Source organism: Phocoena sinus, chromosome 17 (assembly GCF_008692025.1).
Source record: "Phocoena sinus isolate mPhoSin1 chromosome 17, mPhoSin1.pri, whole genome shotgun sequence".
In the NCBI taxonomy this organism is placed as follows: domain Eukaryota; kingdom Metazoa; phylum Chordata; class Mammalia; order Artiodactyla; family Phocoenidae; genus Phocoena; species Phocoena sinus.
The window spans coordinates 24773703-24787313 of NC_045779.1; the positions used below are offsets into that span (position 1 = coordinate 24773703).

The 13611-nt window shown below is 37.4% G+C and overlaps 1 pseudogene; it reads right to left on the reverse strand.

Moving 5' to 3' along the window:
• Nucleotides 1-8884: 8884 nt before the first annotated feature.
• Nucleotides 8885-13052, reverse strand: LOC116742377 (annotated as a pseudogene).
• Between the last annotated feature and the right edge of the window lie 559 nt (nt 13053-13611).

A 13611-nucleotide genomic window follows, 5' to 3' on the forward strand; every position in this document is an offset into this window, starting at 1 on the left:
TGCTTTCTCTGCATCAACTTAGATGATTGTGTGGTTTTTTCTCCCTTCATTCTGTTAATGTAGTATATTACACTGACCAATTTTCATCTGTTGAATCATCCTTGCATTCCATGAATAAATTCCACTTGAGATACTGCTTGTGTCATTTTATTTCAACTTGTAGGACTCTCTTTATCATTTCTTGTAGAGCAGGTATAGTGGTAACTCCTCATCTTTTGTTTATTTGGGAATATCTTAATTTCTCCCTCATTTTTGAAGGAAAGTTTTACTGGATACAAGATTCTTGGTTGACCATATTTTCTTTTAGCAATTTGAATATATCAGCTCATTGTCTTCTGGCCTCCAAATATTCTGATAAGAAATCTTTGGGCAATCTTATTAAGGATCACTTGTATGGAATGAGTCACTTCTCTCTTGCTACTTTCAAGGTTTTCTCTTTGTCTTTGTCTTTTGAGAGATTGTCTTTCATTGTTTCAGGGTGGGTCTCTTTGGGTTCAGCCTACTTGGAGTTTGTGGAGCTTCTTGGATATAAACATTCATGTTTTTTATCAAATTTGGGAAAATTTTAGACATTATTTCTTCAAATATTCTCTTTGCCTCTTGGTCTCTCTTGTCCTTCTGGGACTCCCACAATGCATATGTTGGTCCTTTTGATGGTGACTCTCATGTTCCTTAGGTTCTGATAAATTTTCTTCAGTCTTTTCTCTTTCTGTTTTGTCATTTGATAATTTCCATTGTCCTACCTTCAAGTTCACTTGTTCTTTCTTCTTGTTCAAATCTGCCTTTGAGTAGCTCTAGTGAAATTTTCATTTCAGTTGTTCTTTTCAACTCCTGAATTTCCTTTTGGCTTCTTTTTTGGTTTTCTATCTACTGATATTTCCATTTTGTTCATACACTGTTTTCTTGCTTTCTCCATATTTTCCTTTAGTTAGTTCTTAGAGCATCTTTCAGACTGCTGTTTTAGACTTTGACTAGTAAAGTCACCATCAGGTCTTTCTCAGGGACAGTTTCTGTTGGTTTAATTTTTTTCTTTGAATGGGCTAAACTCTCCTGTTTCTTTCTATGTCTTGTGATTGTTTTGCTGTTGAAAACTGGAAATTTGAATTTAATGATGTGGTAACTCTGGAAATTAGATTCTCCTCCTGCTCCTTTGCTGCTTTTTGCTTTTGTTTTCTGATTGCTGTAGTCTGGCTCTGTGCCAGGGATCATGTTAAGGTATAAACTTAAGGTCTTCTCATGTCCTTTCTGAGCCTGTGGCTTTCCCTTGGCATGCACAGTGACTTTCTAATATCCTCTGTATATGAAATTGCTTTTGAATGTCCTAGTCTTTAATTATGGCTCCTCAAAGAGGAACAAGTGAAAAATGAAGGGAAGGGGAAGGTGCTGGCCGTTTAAATTTCCTGGAAATCACTTCAGTGGGAGGGGAGAGGCTTGCAACAATGGGAGGAGGTACACAATGGTGACCGCCACCTCTTTATCTGCACTTCTGCAATCAGAAGTAGCAATCAGCGATTAGAACGCACATTCCTGATATTTGGAGGATAGGGTCTACATTACCCACCCTCTCTCATGCAATATATGTTCAAGCTCCTCCAGTAATATATGCACAGCTGTCAGCAAAGGGGCTGAGGTGTGGAGGATAGGTAGTGGATACTGTGCTAACAAACAAAATTGACTGGATTTAACCACATTTACCCTCTAACATCTTTCCCTGGAAGATGTAAGCCTTTGATAGACTCCTGAGTTCCAAAATACATGAGAGAGATTCTGCTAGTCCAATTGTTTCCTTGGTAGAAAAGACAAATTCCTAGTGCTTCTACTCCACCATCTTCCCAGAATCACAGTTTTTATAAAATATATGAAGGTTTTCATTTCACATGAATTGATGCCCCATCCTCTTTTACATTCCTTATTACTATCAATTAAATTTTTATTGTCAATCTTCATATAGATATAGTAGTTAACATTCATAATTTCTGATTTCAGCTATTGGGGGGATGGTACTTTTAATTTTATATCATTCAAAGTTACAGAAAAATTTGCAAGAACAGCACAAATATTTTCCATAAACTCTTTCTCAGATTCTCTAATTACCAACATTCTAACACGTTTGCCTTCCTTTACATATATATATATATATATATATATATATATTATATATATATATATATATATAATTTTTTTATAACTTGGGAGTAAGTTGCAGAAATGTTGCCCCACTACTCCCCAAATAAAAACCTTACCTATGTTACCACAGAACATCCATCAAAATCAGGAAATCAATACAATAAACAATATCATTATTAAATCCATACTCCACTCATACCTTAGCAATTGTCCCAACAGTGTTTCCTGTTGCTACAAGAAGAAAAGACTTATTTTTCCTTTTTTCTTTCTGGTCCATGAAACTGTCCATGATCATGCATTGCATTCAACTGTCATGTCTCTTTCATCTCCTTCAAATGGAAATATATCTTTAGCTCTTCCTTGTCTTTCATGATTTTGACATGTTTGAAGCATAGTCTGGTTACTTTATAGAATAATCCTCAGTTGGGGTAAAGTGATGTTTCTTCATGATTCATTTGAGGTTATACATTTTTGGTAAGAATATTCCAGCAATGATGCTGTGTTCTTCTCATTGTGTCATATCAGAACACACATGATGTTAATTTTCACAATTACTGATGATGATGTTAACTTTTATTACTTAGGTAAAATGGTATTTGCCAAGTCATTCCACTGTAAAATTTATTAATAAGCAGTTAATTAATTTTATGGTTCTCTTTCATGACCCAGTTCAAATACATCCTCTATGTTGAAAACATTCCTGACTACTCCAGCACATACTGACTACTCTGCTTGCCCCTGGCTTCCTTCCAATCCATAGATTATACCACATAGTTTATCATAGAATTCATGTCCTCCCCTATATTGTGTCTTTATTCATTCCACTAAAATTTATCAAGTGATTACCATATTTGTAGGCACAGTGTTAGATGTTAGATATATACATAAGTGTCCTGAGGCTGTGTCAACCTAGTGATGGAAAAGATGAGAAATCAGAATGTGGTAATATCATGTTATAGTAAGAACACACACCTTTTTTCTGTGGTCAAGGGGAGGAAGGGTTTAACTCTTCTTAGATTTGGGGAATGAGGGGTGAGGGAGGAGGAGAAACTATCAGAACAATTTTCCCAGGTGATGTGATGATGTTCATGCTATTTCTCTACTACATTGAGGGCATGAACATGAGTCGTTACTCTTTCCGTGTTCCAGACCACACCTAGCACAGGGAAGAGCATTCACTCACTTATTCAAGAATTGTTTACTGAGCTCTGAATCTCCTGTTTACTGTGCCAGGGTCTGGGGACACAGCTGCAAATATGACACAGTACTTGTCTTTGAGATCTCTTTCTGAGAAGTATCCGTTTGATCCTGTCTCTCTTCCTTTAAGAGTAGAATTTCCTGTATGCTTCTGCATGTATGTTGATAGAAGCAATATCAGTAAAAAATTATGTGAGCTTCAAAGAGGTCCCAGGGAGGAAAAATCAGAGAACTGATATTGTAGATATGTCTTGTTGCTGCAGCCTTAGTTTTATGGTAAAAATATAGAAAACAAGAAATTGACTTATCCAGCAAATTTACATTGGACTGAATCTTCTTACTCTATGCTTCCACATCAACAGAAAATTAAGAATTAAACTTGAATAGTACATTTTGAAAATAAATAAATTCACAAATACACATACATAGAAGTGGCACCTGAAGCACTTTTTAAAGGATTAGCACAGAGGCACGTTTAAGATATGGGGAAGGCTTAGAAAGAAGGGAGAGGAGAGTTTTAGACAGGAAGGAGCAGACTAATTCACACACACCGAAAAAAATACCTAAAAACAAAGTATCAGAGACAATAAAGAGTATGAAAATTTTTTGGTATGATTGAAGCAAAGAATGTGTAGAGAACAAGAGCAATGATAAAACTAGAAAGTTAGATAAGAAAAGGCAAGCATAAGACATATTTACATGCCATGCTAAGGAGATTGGAACTTCTGTGGATGAAATGGGAGCCATGTAAGGGTTTTAATCATTAAGTGTTCAGGTCAAATTTTCATTGTGTAGCTATCATTCATGAAGTCTACAGGGCTTGGAAAAGAGAGGAGAGGACAGAGACTGAAAGAAGGAGATTTATTAGTAATTAAGGAAAAAAATGATAGTGCTGTTGGTGATAGGAATGAGAAAAGCAAGAATTAAAAATTTTTAAGTTAATACAATCAACATGGTTTTTTAAATTTAATGAATTTTTTATAGAAGTACAGTTGAATTACAGTGTTGTGTTAATTAATGCTGTGTACAACAAAGTGACTCAGGTATACATATATATATATATTCTTTTCCATATTCTTTTCCATTATGGCTTATCTCAGGATATTGAATATAGTTCCCTGTGCTATACAGTAGGACCTTGCTGTTTCTCCGTTCTTTATATACGAGTTTGCATCTGCTAATCTCAAAATCCCAATCCAACCCTCTCCCACCCTCCTCCCCACTTGCCAACTGCCACTTCTGAGGTGCTGGAAGCAAAAGCAGACTACTGCACATGATCCCTGCACTCCAGCCCGACCCACTGATCCACCCCTACCCTCACCCCAATTAAAGGACCAACTGGCTGCCCCCACCCTGGGGAGCCAGCAAGAGCATCTGTTACTTGTTTTCATTCCCTCGTGCTGCATCATGAGTCCCAGTAAAGCCTGGCCTGAATTTCTCATCTGGCCTCTTACTAATTTCTATTGATTAAGGAGTCCAGTAACTCAGGTTGGTAACAAACAACAGCAGCTTGAGCAAAATGGAAGTTTATTTCTCATGTAAAAGTCCAAACAGGGTGTTGGTACTCTGTGGAGGGCAGCAGCAAGTGTGCCCCATCTGGTCTTTTTTTTTAATTTATTTTATTTATTTATATATATTTTTTGGCCGTGTTGGGTCTTCGTTGCTGCACACGGTCTTTCTCTAGTTGCGGCAAATGGGGGCTACTCTTCATTGCGGTGAGCAGGCTTCTCATTGCGGTGGCTTCTCTTGTTGTGGAGCACGGGATCTAGGCGCACAGGCTTCAGTACTTGTGGCATGTGGGCTCAGCAGTTGTGGCTCGCAGGCTCTAGAGCGCAGGCTCAGTAGTTGCGGCACATGGGCTTAGTTGCTCTGCAGCCTGTGGGATCTTCCCGGACCAGGGCTCGAACCCATGTCCTCTGCATTGGCAGGTGGATTCTTAACCACTGCGCCACCCCATCTAGTCTTTATGGAGGTGCTCTGGGGCTTCTGTTCTTTTGTCGCTCAGTGCTGGTTTGCATTGTGGGTGGTGGCGAGGCTGGACAAAGTGCCCAGAGACAACTTCAATTCCAGCTGAAAATTAGTGGCAGGAGCTGCAGGAATTGAAGAACATGAATGGCAGTTGCCAGTCATGGCAGAGCATGGTGTGGCTTCTGGTCTCATACACATTCACAGGGGCCTTGATTCCTTCTACTCCTCACTAGAAGCTCAGGAGCAGGCATTCAGCTCTCCTGGTACTACAGTCCCTCTTGAAAGATTTCCTTAGTGAACAATAGTCATTTCAGATCCTGATCATCTACCTGTTTAATGAGTCTGAAATGATTTGCAAGCCAATTGTTCTTCTAGTGGGCAGCAGTGGCTCTACTGCCCAGTCTGGACAAAGAGGAAAGGTCTGGAAGAGTCTCAAGACATCCCTCCCCCAACCCAAATTGCTTCCAGATATGACCTTTCTTATTGGTTCTCTCTCCTATGACCTTGAAATGAGAGAAGAAAGCAACTTTATTCCAGAAAATTCAGAGGCAAACGAAGGTTACAGGTGTCCCACCCAGACCCTGACCTGGAAGGCCAGAGTTTATATAAGGAATTAGCAGAGTCCTGTCAGTCCAAAATTAGCTTAAGGCTTTGGCTTTGACATGAATGCCAGACAACACAATCCATGTGATCTGAAGGGTTTTAAGAAGCAGTTTGTTCCCACATTGGGACAGAAACTAAAGTAGGACCAACAGTCCTTGTGAAAGCTGGGCTAACCCAGTTTTCCCGTAGCTCCAGGCCTCTGGGGTTTTATCCAAGCTGCTCAAAATGCATTCCAATATACAGTAGGTGCAGACAAATGCTGTTTGATTCCACTTATATGAGGTACCTAGAATAGTCAAATTCATAGAATCAGAAAGTACATTGGTAGATGCCAGGGGCAGGGGGGGGTGTGGTGAGGGGGTGGAAAGGGGGAATGGGGAGCTAGTGTTTAATGGGAACCAGAGTTTCAGTTTAGGAAGGTGGAAAATTTGGGAGACGGATGATGGTGAGAGTTGCGGGACAATGTGAATGTACTTAGTGTCCACTGAGCTGTACAGTTAAATGTGGTTAAAATAGTATTGTTTTATGTTATATGACTTTTACTACAATAAAAAAACATTAAAAATAAAAAAGAAGGAAATGCAGTTTGAAGCACACTTTCCATTTCCTTCCAAACATACATTGCAAGGGTTACAGAACCCAGATCAGAACTATAACATATGCTGCACGATCTACAACAGGGCTGGTTGACACAACCTGCAGAGGAATGCCAAGAGGAGGCCCTGTACGCGTGAGAGGGCTGCACTGTGGAGGCCCTGTATGCGTGAGAGGGCTGCACGGGCAGTGCGATAGCAGCATTCCAGGGAGTCGGAGCCGTCCACAAGAACACCTTGGGACCAGCCCGTGCTTCAGCCTGCCCCCGACTCATTTGCCCTATGAAGCTCTTGGGTCCCTGCCAGACAGAAGCTCAGACTGCTCTGCACCTCCCACCTTCCCCTGCTCAGCACTCCCTCTGAGTCCAAAGCAGTTCATCCCGAAGTGGAATCCAGGGCCACCACACTGTTTACATCCCCGCTCCCAATCTGTGTAGGATGTCTGTCACTGTCAAGGAGCTACCATGCCTTCCTCACTGCTTTGCTGCTGCTATTCTTGTCACCCAGTTCCTGTGCTGCAACAGCCCTGCTTCTCCCCATTCAGCAGCCCATCCTCCTTGCTCTGCTAGTGCTCTGATGGTAGGTTTAGGGAGGAGGGTGTCCAATTGCCCAGAGCTGTGGCTGCAGATACAAAGCCTTCTCTTTTCAGATCCTGGGATACTTTCTTCCTTCTTTTGTCTCCTGGGAGTTTTCTATAACCTTCAAAGCTGTGCTCTGACGCTGGCCTTTGGGTGTGGCCTGTGGTAGGTGGTGTCCCCGGCATCAGCAAAGGCCTTGACTCAACATGATTTTTTAAACAATATAAATGTTGTAAAGTGAGGAAGAAGCCATATTGGAGGATGATTTTAAGATTTGTGGAATAGGCAATTAGATAATACATCCTGATAATCACTGAGATATGGAAAGTAGAATAAATTTAGTTATTAGGAGTGGATGGAAGGGGGAAGTGAAAGTTTAGTGTGGAACATGTTGTGTTGAGGTGCCTGGGACATCCTCTTGGACTTCTTCAACTATTTTCTTCTTTCTAACTTTCCTTTCTCCTTGAATGATCTCAGCACCATTTATGAATTAAGTTACCACTTGAATATTGATGACTCCTAGATCTATATCCCAGCTAGGATCGCCCTCTTGAATATCAAATTCCTATGTCTATTCCCTACTTAGTTTTATAGACTTAAACTTTGAACTCAGTTTTCTCATCTGTAAACAGGAATACCAAATCCTCATCATAGGATTATTTTGATAATAAATTAAGTAGAATATGCAAAGTGCATGGACCATAGTAAGTGCTTAATAAATATTGATTTACCAAGAATTTTCCTAATAGGTTCCTACAAATCTTCTCTTTTTGAATTCTCCAATTCTTGAGTAAAGCCAAAGTGAGAGTCTAACTCTCTGTTTTTGAAAAGGAAGTAAATAATTGTGATCAGGAACTTAATTTACCTCTTCTGGTTTCTCCGTAGCTTGGTGTTACACATATGGTAGGTATTCAGAAAATAATAAACTTACTTTTAAAGGAAGCATCACAAACAGAATTATATCAACTACAGGACACACTTTAAAAGATTTTGGCTTACTATAAAGGTAAGTACGTGGTTTGGAAATTTCAGTCTGTGTACATGGAACTCCAATGATCTGTAGAGGTGCTTTGAAGTTCCACAAAGTGCAGAAGAAACAAATCTCACACACACACACCCACACTCACACACAACTGAACACACACCCCTACCTGGGAGGCCTTATTATCATTTTGTGTTGTTTTATATATTGGAATTCCATGGAGATTTTATTTGAATAGAAAGTTCCAGAACATAGTCAATATCTTATTTGAATAAAAAAGTTCCACTGTAAGAAAAAAAGAAAAATTGGAGATGACTACAGGAACATTTGCATCATTACTCATTACAAGCCTGTTGCCTCTTTTCTGGAATAAATATTATGGGATTATTTGGACTTAATTCTTGAGAGATTCCAGGGATAGCTTGGTTTACTAATAATTTTTCAGATTAAAACTTATAGCCTAGAAATCTTTTTCTACCCTCTGCATTGCTACTACACTTGTCTCTGTCTTAGATGCTCTAGGACAGATATATGTGAAATGACAGTACTTGGGCCAGCTGACTGTGGACAATTTCACTACATTTAAAAACTACCTTAGGTCTCTGAGAAATTATTACTTGACTGTAGTTATGCTAAAGAAGGACTTCATATTCGTAATAGCACATATTTATCATTTTCTACCTAAGACAATGGAAAGTTCACTATTATTTTTTCATCTTGGATTATTATTTTAAAAATCATGTACTAGAAACAAAGCAATAATACAATTTTCTATTTCCTTCACTAAATTATAAGTAAGAAATTATCTAGCACAATGAATAAATCATTACATAGCCTTATAAATCTAAAAAGTTTTATTTAACCAATACAACCATATCGAATAAAATCAGTCTGGGGGAAAATTAGTTGATTGCTAATTAGTGGGAAATAATATATGTTTGGACAACACACCCAACAGAATGTCATAGAGTTTTGATGCAAACTTCAGTCCAGCTCAATATCCTTTGGCTTATGCTTTCTCATAAACTCTGGTAGCAGTGGACACAATTCATGATACATTCCTAGGCACAAAAAAAATGTATTGGTAAATCCCTGGGACTAAACCACTTATATTTTGTTTATTGTCTCCTTCAATGTTGGGAAGGAAACAATATTCATCAAAAGATATTTGCTCTGGGCTCTTATTATATACCTGATATTGTAATAAGCTAGGGAAATATAAAGATCAAGAAGATACAAGTCTTGCCCTCAAGGAATCTTACAATCTATGTGGTGAGTGAGAAACATAATTAGAAATGCACAATACAATATGGTTCATATTGAGAGGGATGAGGGAATGCTTCCTGGGGGACAGTATACCTACACTGAGCTTAAAAGTATGAAGGATAATTGCCAGAGTGAAACCGTAATCCCGATAGACTAACCTTTTGTTCTACAAGGACAATTATCTGTTTCTCTAGGTAGAATAACCATTATGGGATGACCTAGCAGTAGAATCTAGAATTAAGAAGCCAGAAGATACTCACCACCACCAGTTTGTCATCCACTCGTTTTCTCTTTATGGTGGTTGATTTTCCATCCCACTTCTGCACCTGCACCAGGGCACCTTCATCTAAGATTACGGTGCTCTGCGGGCATAATAAAAAAGTGATTATAATGATGGAGGAAAATAAATTTAAAAATAGAGCACTTTTATTTGCAGGAATATTTTGAGGTAATTAGTAATTTTAAATTACAAGAAAATGTTGCAACAAGCAAACAATGAGTGCCAAAAACAACGTACAAAATTATATGTATATTATGATCAGAATATTATGCAAACATGCACTTGAAAAAATACTGTGAAAGAATATAGATAATAAATTTATGTTGAGATAGTAGAATCATAGGTGATTTTTACCTTTTTTTCTCACTCTTTTATAAACGTTCTCTAACACTGTTACGTTATTTTAATTCACTTCAAATACTATATACATATATATATACACATATGGTATGACAAATAAATTATGTTAATCATTTTTTAAACTAATAAGGACCATTTTATAGAAAGGGAGAAAATTCACCAGCTAAATATTGAAGGCAACGTAGTTCAGATCTAGGAGTCAGGGATCTTTGGCTTACGGTGGAATGGGTTTCCTCCTTTTACAAAATGGCTTCTTGTAGGCAGCAGTCATTTAGAAACCAGCGTTTACTCTGCTCCAATTCCCTATTTCTCCACCTTGACTTTCCTGTCATCTGCAGTGACTTCCTCAAATTCCTGGCTCAATTTGAAGGAAATCTCAGTATTTTTAAAGGTACTTCTGATTTAATGGTGATCACATCCCCATTCACACTGATGATCACATTGGGTTTGGCCATGCCAGCCACTTTCCTGGTAGCAAAGCCCACTCCTATAGTTGGGAAAAGAAAAATGTCAAGTTTACAATTTTCTCTCACATCTTTATTTAAGAAAGAGCAGTAGTGTGTGTGTGTGTGTGTGTGTGTGTGTGTGTGTAGGTGGGTGCACGTGTGCATAAAAGGTGAAAGACTCCAGTGAGTTCTTAAAGGTCTTATGTAAACATCTCCTGCAGATAAGTAAAGTAGGCTAATACTTAAAGAACGCCGGAGGCACAATTAGATGTAAGTCTGTTCTTTAAATTTCCACTTCCGGGTTTCAGATACAACTCTTTAGGAGACCCATTATTAATTTTCCACAAGAATATGTACAAAGATTAAGTCTTGTGAGACATAACATATTTTAAAAGTCACTGCACTCTCAAATAACTGGCCATCTCAACCATGAGGGCAGCCACTGTCATTTTACTCAGTTCATGAAACACTTGGGAATCTCTACCTTTCCTTCTTAGATAACAAAAGTGATCTAATCCATAGTCAAAGACAATAGGATTTGGGGGACCACTATACAGTTACTCGATTAAAATTAATCTGTTTGGGTGTCCAAAATTCACATTTCATGGCATTTGCTGCCAAGTCTAGTTTTCTTGGCTTTCCAAATTACTCCACCATGAAATGAAGATTTTCATTAATTTTTCCAAAAGTCAAAATGTTTCCTGCATGCATAACATTTAGAATGGTGATGTTCCCAATAAACTATAGAAGATGCTAAAGAGGGCTTAAGCATCAATCGTGAAAACTTCAAAGTTTAAGAAATCACTATTTTAGTAAGTTCAGAAATTAATACTTTGATTCCCAATCACTTAAGTGGCAAAATCCTATTTTTGAAAAAGAGGAGTGTATTTTTTGGGATGTGTGGCAGTTATGGAACGAACAATTTACAACCTAATGTAGAGAGCAAGCAGTACCTTACTGTCGCTGCATAAATTATAATTTACAACTGTTATAGATGTGTTGTAGTTTTTAAATGCATGTGCATAAATCTACAATACTTTTTTGACTACTTATAGATACCAAAATTTAGGAATAGTGGGGATCAGGGAGGCAAATATCATACAAAACAAGCAATACCGAGGCTCTGATTTAGCTCCCCGTCCAAAAGTAGCAACAAGTGGGAAGATAATATGCTGTTTCAGCAAGTCCTGTCTCTGTTACAAAATATAATAAACTCAAATACATGGAGTGAGTCAACATAGTGAATGGATGCAACACCCGGTGTGGTTCCAGACTGGCCAGCTTATGAAAATCATTCTGCTCCACTGGCTTGATTCTGTCCTCATTTGACTGTTGAAAACAATACCTGCTGACTGAAGGTAATCAACTAGAGAAGCTAATTTCAGAAGGTATCTTATTATCTTTCATTATCATCAATACCTTATCATTTTAAAACACAATGGTATAAGAATTTAAATATAAATTACTAAAAGTGTAAAATGTTTCTAAAATAGTAAATATCCTCAAATACAGACATATCTGTATCAGTGCATATTAATTAGTTTATTGAATTACAACCAGTTGATATTCTACAAAGCTAGGTTTCACTCATGTAGAAGTCCCTGATTTCCCTCTTGTCTGCAAACAAGGAAAACAGTAGTTATACACAAGCAAAAATATACTATAAGATTTAAAAGAAGCTTAAGTCTTGAGATTTAGGGATTCAATCATAACCTCTAATAGAGATATTGTGAAAAAAAATCCCTCCCCAATTTGCAACCCTGGATACAACTTGATAATGCATGGCCATGGCTGTCTGAGTGAAATACTGCCTCTCTACTCCTTTGCTTTAACTTTGTAATTATCTGGGGAACACACAGGCAATGTTACCAGAACCTAAAAACCTGAAAGCCTCTATTATCAATAATTCTATGGCATCCCATCTAATTTTAAATCAAACAAATATTTAAGACTTTTAAGGAACATATTTTCTGAAATTAAGATTTTTTTCTCCCATAAAACAACCACACATTTTAATGGATTGACCTTAAAACAATTGGTTAACATACATTACTCAAAAAATTACATTAAGATGAGAAATACAGAGCTTTCAGTTTCAAATGGAAATTATTGCATGCTAGGAAATAAATACAGTTTTATTTCCAAGTTATTGCTTATTTTATATGCAAAAGGAATCAATAAAAAGAGACTGAGAGTCAAGTAAACCAAAGATACTCAAGTTTATCAATCAAATAAAATCTTGGCATTTCTGTACAGCATAACAATTCCATTTATACCCTTTTTCATATTAGTTCACCTTAAGGAAGCATTAGTTGTGACTTCCATCTAGAATGTTTCTAGAAACAAATGATTCACACATGTTACTTTTATCGCCTCTATATAGAAAGCAGAATTTCATGTCTGGCCAGTGCCTCCAGAGTGAAAAACAGCCACAAAGCACTCTTCCCCAGAGAAAAAGTTATAAACCCAGCCAATGTATTTCCTTACCCACTTCTTTCATGTAATCTTCAAAGTTTTCACTGGAGACAAGTTCCAGGTACCTACAAATGCATCACACATTTTGGGAGCTTTCTAGAATTATTCTTCAAGGTGAGAAAGAAGCTGCGGCTTTCAGGAAGTTGCTATTACCCTCTGAGTCCAGAAAACTTCCTTTTAAAGATACCCAGGACAAGTGATTTTAGGAATAACCAATTGGGAATGGTATCAGATCATTTCCTTCATTGCCAGACTCTGCAGTTTTTCCTTTGAGTCATGTTTTTAATAGAAATTTCTCAACTTTGGTTCTTCCTGGCAAATGGTCATTGAACTTAGAGTACAACTTACTTTTAACCATTACAGAATATTTTAAATATTTCTATTTTGACAGTTTAATATTCAGTGCATTGAATTTCCTCCTATTATTTTCATACATATTTATCACAGTGTAGAGTACAGCAGGGTAATTATCTTGGGATAAATTTTGACTCCCATTATCTGGAGTTTCTATTAAAATTACAATTATGTGGTTCGTTTGAATTGAGGAACGTAAGAATTATCTTGTATATTCTTAAGTAATTGCAAAGGCTCTTTGGGGCAGTACTGTCTCAGGAATTACCTGGAAATTAAAACAAAATAAGTAATGGCATTTAAAAAATATTTATTTATTTATTTTTATACAGCAGGTTCTTATTAGTTACCTATTTTATACATATTAGTGTATATATGTCAATCC